Here is an 11,868-nt window from a genome sequence, read left to right as displayed (position 1 = left end):
GTGCCATGATGACCTTTAGTAGATTTTGGGTCGTGATAGCTTGAAATCAGAGTGTTAGGTTCACTTAGGTCTTACGATTCATAAGCAAGTGTAGTAGAGTCTTGCGAATTGGTACAGAGACGTCTGTACTTATCTCTGAGAGGCTACAGGGCTGTTTGAGCGCTTTCCTTCTTGATTCCTCATCGTGCGATTTGATTCCTTTGAGGCTTATGCCTTTGTATCCTTCCTACTCATTCTTATATGATGTTCAACGTTCGTGTCAATTGGGCATCGAGGAGTTGTAGTGGTACTACAGACGTGGGGTAGGATGTTTCTCGCTACGCATTCAAGCAAGTAATTATCGTCTTCTTACGGAAGAATGTTCTGTCATTTTAGCTTAGTAGTTTTATTTTCGATGGTTTTGAGGCTACGCAGAGATTGCTATGATGTTCAGACGATGTTATCGCACAGTGTTGGTGTAATGGTGGGGTACTTGTCTATGTGTCGAGGCAGTGAATAACTTGAAAGGAGGATTTCTTGGTGCATGATTTAGGGGTTCAACATTTAAATCTAGCGGATGAAAGATAATCGGTCTATGAATGCTCAAGATTTGGTTGATGGAGTAGCGAGACATGATATTTTCGAGTACTATGGAAATCTTAATTGTGATATGGTGTTGTCGTCCTTATTTGAACGTATTAAGGCTCGCCGGTGTTATGGTCTTCTTTGATTTGCCTTCAGGGCAGAGTGTTGTGAAATAGTGCATGAGAAGTGGTTGTTGTATCCATTTTAGAATCAAATTGGTGCTTCTAACGTTGATGGCTCGGGTAAAATGATACTTATGGAGTCTCAGAGTTGGTGGCAATTTGCCCGTTCGGGTCTACAAATGTGGACTATGATTTGAGGTAGTATTTTGGTAGCAAAGGAGGAGGACGGACACGGTGGGAGGTGTCTCACGGTGGTTGAATTGTTAGCAGGTCAAGTGTAAACAACAGAGGTCGAGAAGTTGCTTAAGGAGATGGTTTAACCTAAGGTGGGAGTGGCAGAGTAGCATATGGATTATGTGGTAGGATAGCCACATGCCTTGAGAAATGTTTAGAGCAATTTAGGGATTATGGTGGTAGTGACTAGGTCTACAGATTTTATTTGAAATGGTGGCTACTGTACTGAGGAAGGTTGAATATGGCAGAAAGGAGTTTGCTTGAAATGAAGAGGGGTGCGAGAACTTGATTATCGTTTTTGATGCAGCATGACCTTGAGTTTGGAATGTAGTGTAGGAATTTTAGTTGATGTCAATGGGGAATGGAAGAACTTGAATAACCGGTGGACGAGCATGGGCTTAGGAGGGTTTTTTGATTTCGTGTTAGTGGTACCCAGTGCAGCGTTGTTGGAAGATGTCGGCATGGAATTCCACAGGTGGACTATCTCTTATGGGTGGGTCAGCAGATGCGTGAGTTTGATGAAGCTTGTACGAAGAATTCTACTTGTTGTCCAGTAAGAGGTCGGGTGTGTGATTGTGATTGATGATTTGGAATGTTCATGAAAGGTTTAACAAAAGATTTCGAGAGTGCGGGTTAAAGGTGCGAGATCATGGTAATTGAGAAGAAGGAAGCTTTGTGGGATATAGATTTATGTAATTGTAGAATAAAGTTAAGTGGGAGAGCCCACCGTCTACAAGTGGATCGCATGGTTGTCGTTTGTGCGGTCTTTGGTTATCGATGCAATGGTGTATCATTTAGGACTAAGAAAAGAAAACATTAGAGGTAATTCGAGCAAAGGACTTGATGAATGTGGGCTATAATTTGCCTTATCGATTTATGTGCTGGTTTTGGGAAGACTCTGAGTTTATATTTCTTGTGGATATGATGTACAAGGAAAAGAATTCAGCCGGTTGCTTCTTTGAGAGAGTGTTCATATGCTAGCAGAGCATCAGAGTTGGTTATATTCGGACTAGGTCATAGTGGGTGACTCTCAACAACGGTCCTAGTGGGTTCAAGAATTTAAGTGCAGTGTCTAAGGATTTTGGGTCCGTACCATTGTTAAGGATTGAGTTTTTGTAGTGGATTGTAAATGGGACTTGGAGTGTTCTACATTATTATCAGGTATGCGGTACAGTATTTGAGGAAAGGAAGAACTAGCTTCGGACTCGCGGAAGGCCTTCAGAATGGGTATACCTGTTGGAGATACTATTGTGCACATGAGGAAGGTATGAGATGGTTCATGGATATTGAGATGATGTAGTCTCACGATTCAGGTCGCTCGAGAAGAGTGTTGTTGAGTTTCGTTATGATTCTATAATGGAGCTTCTATTATTTCTAAGGCAAGTCAAGGGTTTATGCCTGGAAGACACTTTATTCCTTGGTTGTGGACTTTGGGAGATTATTCTGGATTGGGACGGCTGCTCGTGTGTGGCATAAATAGGGCCATTGTGGGCCTTTGGTAGGTTGTTGGTTCAGTATGGTATGATTAGAATTGGCTTAAGGTCCGTTGTTAGGTGTAATATGAACGTGTTCTCTACATCAGGTCGGATGTGTTCATTCAACATAACATTGCTTGTGGAGGGTCTTCGAGCGTTGGATGTTATTTCCATCATTAGCTATTCCATGTAATCCTCTATTGTACCATTTGGGTTATGAGCCGCCTTATTATTCACATGTGTGTTGTGGTCCCGTGTAGCTTGTGGTGTTATATTAGGAGGATGGCTCTCGAGATACAGGTCATTTATTGCACCTTAGTTGTGCTTGGGTTTTGTAGCGTATGGCACTATCCTCCCCACATGGATGTATTTTTGCACTTGGTGTGCTCGTGGTCGATATTCGGATATTTCGTAGGTATAAGCATTATGGCTCGATGGGTACTTCCTTATTTATTATCATTTATTGATCGGGTGGCACGCCGCCATAGGTGTGTTGTTTGGATCGGGTTGCGCGCCGCAAGGATATCATGTGTGGATCAGGTTGCACGCCGCAACAGTTAGATGTTAAGCATAGTTCCTTACACTTATTTTGTGTGCCTTGTTTTTTCATCCCTGGGGTAGGTCCTTAGCACCTATTCAGCCATTCTATTTGTTATGCGGGTGGTTAATTCCCTATTACAGTTCATTCTTCCTTATGAGTTATATTTGAGTTAGTAGCTTGTTGGCGTCATATGAGATTTTGGAAGTGTTTAAGATGGCTAATTGACTATATAGCTTGTACTGGCGAGACGAGGTTATTGGACCTGGGATCAGTGCGATCGTATTTATGAAGGGAATATTAAAGAGCAAATATCGTTATTAAGTTTAGAATGAGGTAATGGTCCTTGTTAGGAGGAGAGACTCCATGAATTATTAACTCGGCAGGTGTTTATCAGTTTCTACACATCTCTTCTGTCGTGGCGGTATTGCGAGAGTTGGAACATGACTTATATGCATCATGAGGTGCGCTGTGGGAATCAGATTCATGGAATTGCAATTATTGTTGTCAGTGGATGTTTTTATGGTCAAGCGACCCATGTGGTGCATGGTGTAACTTCAGCGGAGGAGCATGGTCATGTTGGATGTAGTGTGTAGTGATTGATACAATGTTCGTATGTTAGAATCGGGTATTATGGAGAATTTCGGATGTTGGAATTTGGTTCTAAAGCTTGTTAGCTAAGGTAGCAGGAAGGATTTTTTGTCTGGCTCAAGCAAAGGTGCTGATATGGGTTGTGGTGGCACGAGTAAGTGCACAAGGTGTTGACTAGTGAATTTGGAAAACTCCATAACAGTTCTTGGCATGTTTGAGGACAAACATATGTTTAAGCTGGGGAGAATGTAATGACCCGACCGGTCATTTTGAGCTCTAGCACATCGTTCATAGTTTGAGGCCTTGAGTAGCTTCATTCAGGTATTATGACTTGTACGTGTGGTCGGAATCGAATTTCGGGAAGCTTAGAGTTGATTCAGATGGAAATTCTAATTTTGGAAGCTTTAAGTTAAAAGAATTAACTAAGGTTTGACTTTTGAGTAAACAACCTCGGAATCAGGATTTTAAGGTTGCAATAGGTTCGTATGATGATTTCGGACTTGCGCGTATGTTCGGGTTGAGTATCGGGTGATCAGGGGGCATTTCGTCGTTTAATATGAAAATTTAGCATTTTGAAAGTTTAAGAATTTCTTAATTTTGATTTGAAGTGGACTTTGGTTTTATCGATGTTCGTTAAGGTTTCGAGCTTTGGAATAGGTTTATATCGTGATTTATGACTTGTACGTAAAGTTTGGTGTCTTTCCGGAATGTTTAGGTATGAATTAGATGCGTTCATCGAAGTTTGGAAGTTTTAAAGTTTAAAGAAAGGTTTCGATCGCTGATTCATAGTTTTGATGTTGTTTGGTGTGATTTGAGGCCTCGAGCAATTTTATGTGATGTATTGGGACTTGTTGGTGTGATTGGACGCGGTCTCGGGGCCCTCAGGTACGTTTCAGAGGGTCTACGGGTCATTTCGCCAGGTTGAGCTGCTGTTTTTTTAGACCTGGTGCGCCTTTCTTCGTGTTAGCAAGGAAAGGGTCGCGTTCGCGAAGGAAAAAATGGGAGAAAGGGGTCTGTGAATCACGTTCGCGAAGAAGAAATTTTTGCTGCACAGGGCTGCTTTTGGAAGCTTATGTCTTGCAATCTATAAGGAATTTGGAGAGAATGCAAAAATGAAGTTGTAGCTCTTGATGTCTAGTTTTCAGAAAGTCAAACCATTTGTCATTTAAAATTTTGTACAAAAGGTTTTGACCATTCTACTAGAGGCTGTCTGGAGGAGTTGGGCAGCTTTCTCTTCGTGATCGCGATTGGTTTTCCGCGATCACGAAGGGAAATTTTGAGCTGAGAAAAGTTGTGCTTCACGATTGCAAAGCATTTTTCGCGATCGCGAAGGGTTAATACATGGGTAGCAGCTATATTGGCTCATTTTAACCTTATTACTTCAATGGGAGCCGACTTTGGGATGATTTTGGAGTGCCCTTTTCATCATCAAACTTTAGGTAAGTGATTTCTATACCTTTTGAGGTAAATACATGGTTTATATGTTGATTAAAACATGAATATTTATGAAAATTGAGGGATTTTAAGAGAAAAACCTAGAATTTGGTATTTTTTATGAATTTGACCACGAAATTGGACATAGAATTTGGAATAAATTATATATTTGAGTTCGTGGTATTATGGGTAAAGTTTATCTTAAAAAAATTTCGAAATCCGAGCACGTGAGCCTGAGGGTTGACTTTATTGAATTTTCGAACGGAGTTGGGAATTGTTATGAATTGATTTATTATGAGTATTAGAGTGTATTTTTATTGGTTCTCACATCGTTTGACTAGTTTTAGAGCGACATGCACCGGTTTGAGGTGTTAGAGTGGTGTTGGAGCCGGTTATGGAACTTTGAAGCGAGGTAAGTTTCTTGTCTAACTCTGTGAAGGGGAAACTACCCCTAGGTGATGAAATTATTAAATTCTACAAATTGTGGGTGCTACGTACGCACGGGGTGACGAGAGTCTGTATGTAGTTAAAGCATGTTATGTCCGGGTAGACTTAGGATTTTATCATGCAATATTTGAATTACTTGAACTTATTCTGCTGGCTTAGTTAATTGAAATTATAATTGAACTTGATTTAGAAATTACATCTATCTTAGGCCAAGCCTTATCACTTTGAGTTATTGGTTAGTTATTTGAGAAACGGTAAAAGTTATGTTCACTTTGTGCTCATGTACTGTCTTGTAAGCACGTGTCTCGTGATTCGATAACTTTCTTCCTTTCTTGTGGAGCGGGCCGAATTCGTCGGCAGTATATAGATGCATCTATGGATCATACCGCACATCCCTGGACAATGTACACATTATTCTGGATAGGGTTGAACGACCTCAGCAAAATTGTGCATTATATCGCTAGTAGTCCGAATATTCATGAGATAAACCTCCCGTTGATGCCCCGCATTTTATGGTACTTCTTATTTATTGGTATTGACGATTGGCATTTTCCGAGATATTGAGGTAGAATACAAGATCGAGAAATTTATGCTTTTAAAAAAAATAATTGAAACATTATGAAATTATAGATTTGCTCCACTATTGTTGTGCACTTCATACCTGTTATGAATTATCATTTATTTATTTGGACCTCTAGTAAGTGTCGATGTCAACCCCTTGTCACTATTTCTCCGGGGTTAGGCTAGATACTTACTAGGTACGCGTTGACTTACATAGTCATGCTGCACTTCTGCACTAAATGCGCAAGATCTGACAGGTAATTTAGTGAGCATCTTTGGCAAGTAGGCGCATTTGTTGAGGAGACTTTATGTGATATGCAATTCAGGCTACGTATCACAGTCCACCGAGTCCCCATTGTACCATTTATTTTATCTTGTCTTATTTACATTCTGGATAGATGTTGTATTATTATTGTGCTCTTTAGAGAATGCTCATGTACCTGTGACACCGGATTTTAGGGGTTCCTACTGGTTGTTCGTTATTGTAGTTGTGAAAATATATCATTTGCCATGTAAATTCTATTTCAATCGATTTAATATTATGATTTCAAAATACTAAAATGTGTAATTTAGATGATCATTCACCGTTGGCTTGCCTGACAGCGGTGTTAGGCGCCATCACGACCTTTAGTAATTTTGGATCGTGATATATACCTTTCTTATGGAGAACTCAGACCTACTTTTCAACTCGGCTTCCCCTATACCAACGTGTTCTAAGAAAGTCTTCACCTTTAGTATTTTCTGCACCACCCAAGAAGCCTTTGGCCACCGTGCCCCACACTTTCCACTCTTTGATATAGTAGTTGTGCACCCATTTCACCCAGAGCTTGTCTTTCTTGCAACATAGATTCCATAGAAGCTTGCTAATATCTACTTTATTCCATGTGGCAATGTCCCAGACATTAAGTACAACATCAACTTTAGGATAACAAATTTTATTCAATGAAAGTAATGCTTTCTTTGTAATCTCCACGCCTCCAGACCATAAAAAGCTTTTACATGTGGCTTCAATCATTTTCACAACCTTAGCAGTCAGTACAAAGACATATGAACAAAATATTTGTATAGAAAAAAGGACATTCTTGATTAATTGGACTCTCCCTGCACATGAAAGAAACTTATGTGGTTATCCGTCCCAATATTTTCTCAATTAAAGGTTGACACGGCATAACTGAGAGTCTTTTGGTACTCAATGGAACTCCCATGTATCTAAAGGGCATTTCTCCCTTTGGGAAACCAAGCAGCTCTATGATCTCAGTTTGAGTATCTTTATTAACTCCCTCAAAGTATATAGAACTCTTATCTTTGTTTGTTATAGACCAGATGCCTGTGAGAACTCTTGGAAGCAATCAAACCACATTTTCATAAAGATTACATCAACCCTACAGAAAAGAAAAGAAAAGAAGTAAGTCGTCTGCAAATCCTAATGGGATCAATTGCATTTTATAACATCTAGGATGGTAATTGAAGACGACTTACTTCTTTTCCTAGCAATAACTCTTGTTATGTCTTCACCAATCACACGCCATGCCTTTTTGAAGAAAAAGGTATTAAAACCATCCCCTCTAGGTTCTTTTGAATCATCAATATCTTGTAAAGTTGCATGAACTTCTTCTTTGAAAAGTGGGGTTACTAGTTGGAGCTATTGTGATCTGTTTAGAACTGTACCACTTGAAAAAATCTTAGGATACACATCAAATAAGTGCGAAGCAGTCGTACCCAACAATTTTTTAGTAGATACTTGTAATCTTCTCCTTAATATCTGATTCTGTATATATATCCATTTTCCAGCTGTTGTTAGTAGATTTTTAATCTAATTTTGCGCAGACCTATGTTTCTTGCTTGCATAAAACTAAGTTGTATTCGCATCCCCTAGTTGCAACCATTATACTCTAGACTTCTGCTTATAGATGCTTTCCTCAATTTTCAAGATCACCTCTTATTCTCTTCTCAGCTTCAAAAAGATTACCTGCATGTATGTGTTCTCTCATCCCTTCCTGTGTCTCATCTAGTTCCCTTCTCAAGCTATGTATTCTCCCATCAACATTTGAAAATCCCTAATATTTAGAGTCTTCATCTCAGCTTTAATATTTTTCAGCTACAACCATACTTTTTTTATATAGGTTCCTGTAACATGTTTCATCCATACACTATCAACCTCTTTTAGGAAATTACTATATTCAGCTAAGTAATTCAAAAACTTGAACGGTCTTGGTCTTTTAGATGTATGGTCTGCAAAGGTGATGGCCAACGAGGAGTGATCTGAGAAACCAGGATCCATTATATCTACTTCTAGTTGTGACATATTGTGCATCCATTCAGGCGAGACATGACAAATTGCTCTATCAATTTTGTAAAAACATGACTATTTGTCCATGTGTAGTAGCACTCCTCAATTCAGTCATTCATGTGTCCACCAAAAAATTCCTAAAGTTTTTAGTTTATGTATCTTGAACTTATGTGCCATTGATTCTATCATCTATGTACAACATATCATTGAAGTCCCCCATAATGAGCCATTCCCCTTGTTGTTTTTCTAGGCACCACAGTTCAACCCATAGATTCCTTCTATCCTTATGTGTATGCAATCTATATGTAGCTATAAACTTGAATTCCAATGTCAAAGCTGGGATTTTAATATGTCCATGAATGAATTGGAAACTCATATTGAGCACATTAAAATTCACTCTGTTACTGTCCCAAATAACCCATATCCTTCATCTACTACTATGAGAATAATTTTCTTGCCATTCCCATTCTATAACAATCTTTCTTATAATTTTATCAACTTTATCCTCTTTCACCCTATGCTCCAAAATTGCCATAATACTAAGTTTATTTTCCTTAATAAATAACTTTATTTCCTTCTATTTGTGCAACTTATTCAACCCCCCCCCCCCCCACACACACACATTTCAAGTGATAAGCTTCATTTTGGAATGCAAGATTTATTAGTGCTCCCCACGTCCACGTTTTTGCTATCATTTCCTCCAATAATAATTGTTGTAGGTAGTTGTTGTGTTTCTTCGTGAGTCATTAAATGAGGAGAATCAATTGGTTGTTCTAACATTACTAGCATCAACTCTGGGAATAGGTGACTTCTTAGCTGCAAACTTGCTTTTAACATTTTGCCAGTTATCCTGTGAAAGGGATGGTTCGTGTTTTGCTAAACTTATTTTTTAATTTTCTTCTAGTGAGTTAACCTTTATATTTTCTTCCTTCTTTCCCTCTATTTTTACTGCTTTGGCAGGCTTGGACTTCCATTCCTGCACTTGTTCTCTATCGCTTCTCTTGGTTTTGGGATCTCTTTTGGGTGATGTTTTAGTTTCTGATTGGGGACTTGTTTATGATATGCTATGTTGCAATTGTGCCCTACCTAAAAACAAGTTTTACAGAACTCTGGAATCAGTCATACCATATTTCTGTTCAAAGATTCTTCCCATAGGGTCTTGGCTTTAGTCTTTTTGGGGAGGGGTTTGGTGACATCCATTTCTACCAAGATTCTAGCAAAGGATATTCTGTCTACTTTTGTTGTACAGAAATAGGTATATAATGGGTTCCCCAAATTACTACAGATTCTATTCAACGACTTTATATTACAGCAGTTTTAGGGGTAGGTTGGCAATTTCACCCATATTGAAATTGTTTTCAATACCTCATTGTTGAAATTGAAGTCTGCCTCCCAAGTTTTGATAATAATAAGTCTGTTATTCATTGTATAAGGGCCAAAGTACAATACCTCATTTTTGTCGTCCATGTTGTTGGACATCACCACAAAATACCCATTATTGTGATAAAAGATTTTTGGCTTCGCCGCAAAATTCCATTGCATTGCAATGAAATGTTCCAAAGAACCTATTGAAGAAAAATCGCCCACTACATATAGGATCACCGCCAACTTCCATTTTTCAGTGTCTTCTTCTATCTCATGTTGTTGTAATTGTGTAATTTTCTCACCCTCATGAATTACCGGAGCTATATATGTTAAGCTCATGCCTCTAGCAACAAGTTTGTTACTAGTGAATAAATTCCCCCAATTAAGCTCTAACTTGGAGCCTTGTTTACTTTCCGGCTCAATTGGTTGAGTCTTACTACTCTGCCCTATCTCAGTGCTCTTCTCCATCACCATATTTTTTTGGGCATTCATTGCTTGAATATTTATGGTTGATTCAACTGATTTCAACTTGTCTTTACTCTCGAATAGGAGGGGTCTTCATCTCCCCACACAAATTTGGTTGCAGAGTTATTGCCCTAATTTTTTATCTAGCTCCTTGAATTTCCCTGATTTCATCTCCAACAAAATTTTCAGTCGATTAACCTTTGTGACTTTTCATTTTAAAAGCTGTATCTGATTGACTGTCTTCCGTTTCTGTGCCCCGACCATTCCGGCGAAGGCGCACTTCAGCACACTCTATCGTACGCCTTGGGAAAGCCGGTAAAGGTACCTCTTTTTAAAAAGGCATAAAAATCATGATTAAAGCAAAACTCATTTGACTCGCGAACTTCTAGTGATGCCACACAATATGGACCATGTTATAGGATGAATAACTTCATTGATCATTTTTACCTCTTAATTTATTATTTATAAATAAATAAATAAAGGTTGAACATGTTAACGAAATGTCTAAAAATATGCACCAGCTATCTAACGATTTCATTATGAAATTTCATATTTATTTTAGATAAAGCTCCACCTTGCCCTCCTAAATTTTGCAAATCATGTCACAATACCATCTTAATATTTGGAATACTTTGCTAATTTTGTAAGACCACTTTTAGTTAAGTACAAAAGAATAATATGGAAATATTTCTTTTTTTTTTTTGGAAATAGGGATAGATTCATTCATAAAAGGTTAGGGAGGCATTACATCGTTGTTAGTAATAGGAGGGATAATACTAAGGTTCTCAAGTACTGCTAATGTATTACATATAGAGCTTGATACTAGTCTAGTAGTTGAAACTTCATTTTTGTCATCCTGGATTGCATTCTTTGCTGCGTCCGGAGGTGAGTGCAAAATAGTAGTTGTAGAGCTTAGGTGATGCTTGGAACCCCATTTACACAACAAGTGTGCCACCTTGTTGCCTTCGCGGAAACTATGCCGGATCATTGGATTCCTCAATTTCTTCAACAAGTACCTGCATTCTAAGATAGTGTTAGTATAGGCGGGGGATATATTGTGTTGAAGCAGTTTAATTATATCCGTTGAATCAGTGTCAATCTCCAGTGGTGCTAGTCGTTGTTCATATGCCAAATTCAAACCTGCCTGGAGTGCTTGCAATTCTGCACGTGTGGAGTTATGGGCTTTGATCCTGTTGAAGAAGCCTATAATCCAGTCTCCACCATTGTTTCTAATTACACCCCCAATGCCTCCCGTGTTATGTTTATCCATGGAGGCATCAATATTTAGTTTGTACTTGTGAGATGGTGGTGGGTACCACTTGATGTGTACCGGAGTTTTGTGTGTCGTGCCTTTATAGTTGGATGCTAATAACTTGAATTCAATGGCTTGTGTATTAACCATGTGATAGTTTATGGTGTTTGAAGAATTATGAAAGCAGTTATTATTTCTATTTAGCCAAAGGTGCCATATTGCAAAAGGAAATACATCCTCCCTGTCACACCTCCTTTTGGCGCCCCCGCGAGGGTACAAGGAGTTTTTCCAATTAAAGGACAATCGAAACGGGATTTGTTTATTCATTTCAGAGTCGCCACTTGGGAGATTTTAGGGTGTCCCAAGTCACCAATTTAATCCCGAATCGAGGAAAATAATGACTATGTATTACAGTTCGCGAACCAGAAATCCGGATAAGGAATTCTGTTAACCCAGGAGAAGGTGTTAGGCATTCCCGAGTTCCGTGGTTCTAGCACGGTCGCTCAACTGTCATATTCGGCTTGTTTATC

At 38.9% G+C, this 11,868-nt stretch overlaps 1 long non-coding RNA gene across 1 annotated transcript; it reads right to left on the bottom strand.

Moving 5' to 3' along the window:
- Positions 1-6,814: 6,814 nt before the first annotated feature.
- On the bottom strand, positions 6,815-10,487 carry LOC104218456 (uncharacterized). The gene is made up of 2 exons (XR_709004.2): positions 7,446-10,487; positions 6,815-7,348 (listed from the first exon to the last, which is right to left on the bottom strand). It is a non-coding gene; the product is annotated as an uncharacterized lncRNA (long non-coding RNA).
- Positions 10,488-11,868: the final 1,381 nt, after the last annotated feature.

Source organism: Nicotiana sylvestris, chromosome 3 (genome assembly GCF_000393655.2).
Source record: "Nicotiana sylvestris chromosome 3, ASM39365v2, whole genome shotgun sequence".
Lineage (NCBI taxonomy): Eukaryota > Viridiplantae > Streptophyta > Magnoliopsida > Solanales > Solanaceae > Nicotiana > Nicotiana sylvestris.
Note: the sequence above shows the minus strand (reverse complement) of the source record. Positions and strands in the feature narration are given on the sequence as shown.